Raw genomic sequence first — 5662 nt, 5'->3', positions numbered from 1 at the left:
GCGGGCGCCTGTAGTCCCAGCTACTCGGGAGGCTGAGGCAGGAGAATGGCGCGAACCCGGGGGGCGGAGCTTGCAGTGAGCCGAGATCCTGCCACTGCACTCCAGCCTGGGCAACAGAGCGAGACTCCGTCTCAAAAAAAAAAAAAAAAAATTAGCCGGGTGTGGTGGCTGGCGGCTGTAGTCCCAGCTACTCGGGAGGCTGAGGCAGGAGAATGGCGCGAACCCGGGGGGCGGAGCCTGCAGTGAGCCGAGATGGCGCCACTGCACTGCAGCCTGGGCGACAGAAGGCGACTCCGTCTCAAAAATAAATAAATAAATAAAAGTGCTTAAAGAATTAAAACAAGGTCTACACAATCTATTCTGAAAAAACAGAAGAGGACAGAAAACTTTCCATTTTTTTATGACGGTAATAGTATCCTGTTGCCAAAACCAGGTAAATACAGTACAAAACGATGAGTATTGGTGCATAAATACTTACCAAAATATTATCAAACAGAATTCAGCAATATATAAGAAGCATTATACACCATGACCAAGTGGGGTTTATTCCAGAGATGTCAGAGTAGGTAAATTTAGAAACAACCACTGCAATCCACCAGGTTAACAGGCTAAAAAATAAAATCACACCATCGTTATCACAGTAGAAAAAGCATTTGTCAAACTTCAATAGCTACTCATGACAAAAAGTCTCAGAAAAATAGGAATAGAGAAGAGCTAACACTGTACATCACCTTAAAAGACAGAATGTGTGTTAGTCCATTTTCACACTGCTATGAAAACACTACCCAAGGCTCGGTAATTTTTTTTTTTTTAGATGGAGTCTTGCTCTGTAGCCCAGGCTGGAGTGCAGTGGTGTCCTCTCGGCTCATTTCAACTTCTGCCTCCTTGGTTCAAGCAATTCTTCTGCCTCAGTCTCCCGAGTGGCTGGGACTACAGGCGCAGGCCACTATGCCTGGCTAATTTTTGTATTTTTAGTAGATACGGGGTTTCACCATATTGGTCAGGCTGGTCTGTAACTCCTGAACTTATGATCCGCCCACCTCAGCCTCCCAAAGTGCTTGGATTACCCGCGTGAGCCACTGTGTTGGGCAAGACTGGGTAATTGATAAAGGAAATAGGTTTAAGTGAGTCACAGTTTCACATAGTTAAGGAGGCTTCAGGAAACTTATAATCATGGCAGAAGGGAGATGGGAAGCAAGGACCTTCTTTACATGACAGCAGGAGAAAGAAGTATGAGCAAAAGAGGAACTTGCCAAACACTTATAAAACTGTCAGATCTCATGAGAACTCACTCACTATCACCAGAACAACACGGGGGAAGCCACCCCCACAATCCAACTACCTCCCACCAGGTTTCTCCCACAAAGTCAAAGGAATTAGGATAATCATTTAAAATCTAGGAGGAACAAACAATCCACCTGATTTCAAGATTATTGTATTACATTGGTGTATTCTCTTACTATTGTATTATTGTATTATTACTACAGTAATTAAGACTGTATAGTATTGGCAAGGAGATAGGCATGTGGATTAATACAGAGAATGGAAAAATAAACACACACAAATATTATCAGCTGGTTTTTGACAAAGTTGCATAAGTAGTAATTCCATGAAAGAAAAATAAGTCTCATGACTTCACAAAAGTGAACTTAAAATGGATCACAGATATGAATGTAAAATGTAAAACTATAAAACTCTGAGGAAAAAACATGGAAGATAATCTTTCCAATCTAGGGCTAAACAAATAATTTTACAGTTGACAGTGAAACATGATCTTATAAAAGCTGGTTCTTTTTTCCTCCTTTCCTCTCCTGCTGTGTCAGTTGCTTTGGCTGGTACAGAGGCTGACCAAATAGAAACAGAAATAAGAGAGCACTAAAGGCAATGAATTGGGTCATGTTGTTACTTTTTATGTGACAAACAAATGACAGAATCAGTGGTCAGGCGCAGTGGCTCATGCCTGTAATACCAGCACTTTGGGAGGCCAAGGAGGGCAGATCACCCGAGGTTAGGAAGTCAAGACCAGCCTGGTCAACATGGTGAAACCCCATCTCTACTAAAAATTAGCTGGGCATGGTGATGCACGCCTGAAATCCCAGCTACTCGGGAGGCTGAATTAGGAGAATCACTTGAACCCAGGAGGCTCAGGTTGCAGTGAGCCGAGATCACGCCACTGCACTCCAGTCTGGGTGATACAGTGAGACCCTGTCTCAAAAAAAGAAAAGAAAAGAGAGAAAAGGAAAGAAAAAGAGAGAGAAAGAAAGAAAGAAAGAGAGAAAGAAAGAAAGAAAGGAAAGAAAGAAAGAAAGAAAGAAAGAAAGAAAGAAAGAAAGAAAGAAAGAAAAGAAAAGAAAGGAAAAATGGAGAAAGAAAGAGAAGGGAGAGTAGAATGTTAAGAAAGGAAAGAAAGAAAGAAAATTGGCTCGAAAGAGTCTCCTGGCTCACAAGAACTCTGGTGAGTTCTTCTACAGGAAAATCAGAGTCTCTTGTGTGTGACCACCAAAAGCACCTAAAATATTGACCGCGTCAAAGAGATAATAAATCCACTCCCACCCCTGATGTAAGGCAAATACAAACATCACTGACTTTCCTAGGTGGTTTGAGTTTTTGATTGAGAATAGGTAGGGAACCCCGGGAACAACTCTTCCTCCTCAGCAGGAGCCTGGCCCTAGACTCCCTTCTTAAACCTCTAAAACAGTGCTTCTCAAACTAGCATCAGAGTCACTTGAGGGCTTATTCAAACACAGGTGGCTGGGCCCCACCCTCAGCAATTCTGATTCAATAGATCTGAGGTTGGGCCTGGAATTTGGCATTCTGCTTGTAGCACCCTAATCCCTCACCCCTTACTCTCCTGTGCAGTGTCCACTGTGACTAACGTGCCACTATTTGCTTAAAGTGCCTGGAGAGAAACAGTGGATAGAAGGGGGGAAAAAAACAAGTATGAAATGAAAAGAAAATGTCTGCATTGCCTTCCTTCAAAAAAAAAAAAAATGTATCTTATAACAAACATATGATTGGCCCCTGGGGCACACAGCCAGTCTTCAGCTAAGCAGGTTTCACCAGACAATATCCCTCCTGTATGCTGGCTGTGGATATTTTCACTGAACAAAAGAATCAAGAAGTAAGGACAGACTAGCCTGATAGAGTGTTTGACTAGTGGACTGATGACAAATGTCGTACTCTGTTGCCTCTCAAAGACACTTTTGATTCAACAGCAAACATATACACAGAGGACAGCAGTTTTGAAACACGCAGCATTGGAAACCCCTAAAAAGTGTCATCAGTAGATAGGATTTCCTGGAGTCCCCTGGTCATACAAAGCAGATGCGATAGGATTGACAGAGAAAGAAGTAAGATTTTTTTTTTTTTTTTAATCAGAAGAAGCGCCAACACACCTGCAATTTACTCACCTTTACATTGCATCTATTTTTCGTTGTGGCAGAAAAGCTTTCTCTACTTTTTCATATGGGGCCTCTGTTTACTGTTGACAGAGGTTTCTAGGCAACCTTTTATGTTTTGTTTTATTTTATTTCATTCTATTTTATTTTGAGACGGAGATTCTCTCCTGTTGCCCAGGTTGGAGTGCAATGGCGAGATCTTGGCTCACTGCAACCTCCGCCTCCCCGGTCGATTCTCCTGACTCAGCCTCTTGAGTAGCTGGGATTACAGGCACGCGTCACTACGCCAGGCTAATTTTGTATTTTTAGTAGAGACGGAGTTTCTCCATGTTAATCAGGCTGGTCTCGAACTCCCGAACTCCCGACCTCAGGTGATCGCTCCGCCTCGACCTCCCAAAGTGCTGGGATTACAGGCGTGAGCCACCGCGCCCGGACCCCAATACTTTATTTTAACGAGGAAAATGGAGTGATTGAGGAAATACAGGAAAATGAATCAATCGTATGGAATATCAGTGGGGAATGTGTTGATTCGTATTGATTTCGCTCCTTCCGTGTTGAAGACCTCTAATTCCCCGACAGTCTTCGATCGGTTGTCCAGCGTCCTGCCACGCTCATCCTAAGCGGCGGGAGAGCCACAGCAGTCCTTTTCTCAGTATTGGATCGCACTTGTGGCTGTGCTCTCTGCGCAGGTCGACAGGGAGAGAAATCAGTGGACAGATGCTTTGACTCTGGATTTGGCTCAGAAAACAAAAACAACGACCAAAACAAAATGCCCGGGGGGCGCTTTTCTCCCCTTCTTCTTCTCCAGTCTTTCCTTCTCTTTAATCATAGTACAAAACCGATGCCAAAGTGAGCCGCCTGTTGATGTGCACGCTTTTGTTTGCTTTCAAGAGGCCCTCCTCTTGGGACCTCATTCTTCTTTCCCCCTCATTTCTTTCTCGTCTTCCTTCTGCCGTCGCAATCGCCTTAGGTGATGTCGAGGCTTACAGCATAGCGATGGGACGTAAGTGAGGGCAGTTCATTGGGTTACGTTTTTACTCTCCATACATGCGGAAATAGGATAGAAAAAGGTGAGGAAGTAGAAGGCCATGTTGCTTGAGAATTAGGTTTGAGCACCGTCAGAGCAAAACTACCATTTGGAGGTGCTGGGGATCGAACCCAGGGCCTCATACATGCAAAGCATGCGCTCTACCACTGAGCTACACCCCCTTCCTGCAAGATTGTTTTATAACAATTTTCAGGAAGTAGCTTTCATTTTCTGAGACTGTCTCCATGAGCATGCTGGTAGTAGTGGTTAGTATTATGGAGTGTCTGCAGCTGGAAAAGTGTCAGACAACGGCCACAATAAGTTTCCATTGTGGCTTTAAAACGTTGAGTTGTTAGGATCTCCTTTTTCTGTTATGCTTGGCAAGGAATCAAATTCTAGTTTTTCATTCTTTTGATTTCTTTCAGAAATGACACAAAGCTATTGAAATACAGCTTTTTCTTACCTAAAATGCTTCATATTTGTTGCTTTCTCAGCCGGAATATTAAAAGTTAGATTCGATTGAGGAAAGCCACAGTCAGAAGAAAACCTGAAAGCCATGCACTCAGCATTTCATCATAAGGGTCTTTAGCTGGCATGGTGTCCTCACAGCTATTCCAGAGGCTGAGGCAGGAGGATCACTCGACCTTGGGAACTGGAGGTGGCAGGGAGCTATGATCACGCCACTGCACTCCAGACTGGGTGATGGAGTGAGACCCTGTATCAAAAACAAAAAGAAAAGAAAAGAAAAAATTGTGAGGTGTGAGTGAAACAACACCTCTGGGGATGACGAGAAGAGCTGAATTATGAGGGTGAGATCAAAAATAAGTAGAAACAGGTTTAAGAGGTATGGGGGAAAAGTGGTTTAGAAAAACAAACAGGCTCTTGCCAAACAGAAGGAGGTGCAGAAAGGGGGAGTTTTTAACAACTCTTTAAGGAATGGGAGAAAGATTGGAAGATGGAAAAGATAAGTTAGCTTGGCTCATGGGAAATTCAGTATATCTGTGGGGCGTACTGTGAGGATGTTACACGGAGAACTCAGGCAATTGACTCTGTCTCCAGCCTGGGATTTGCGAGCATTAGTAGCAGTAGGCATCCACCCATGGAGGGTGGATAAAGACTAAAAAGGGTCCTTTTAGATTTGGGAATTACAAACCTATTCATGATATTTGTAAAAAAGAAAGAAAGAAAGAAAGAAAGAAAGAAAGAAAGAAAGAAAGAAAGAAAGAAAGAAAGAAAG

The 5662-nt window shown here is 43.3% G+C and overlaps 1 non-coding gene across 1 annotated transcript; it reads right to left on the bottom strand.

Annotated features, from left to right (window-relative positions):
• Window positions 1–4535: 4535 nt before the first annotated feature.
• Window positions 4536–4607, bottom strand: TRNAA-UGC. The gene has a single exon. It is a non-coding gene; the product is annotated as a tRNA-Ala (tRNA).
• Window positions 4608–5662: the final 1055 nt, after the last annotated feature.

The sequence above is a fragment of the Colobus angolensis genome, unplaced genomic scaffold (assembly GCF_000951035.1).
Source record: "Colobus angolensis palliatus isolate OR3802 unplaced genomic scaffold, Cang.pa_1.0 Scaffold237, whole genome shotgun sequence".
NCBI lineage: Eukaryota > Metazoa > Chordata > Mammalia > Primates > Cercopithecidae > Colobus > Colobus angolensis.
The sequence above is the reverse complement of the archived record's forward strand: the minus strand, read 5'-3'. Positions and strand labels throughout refer to the sequence as shown.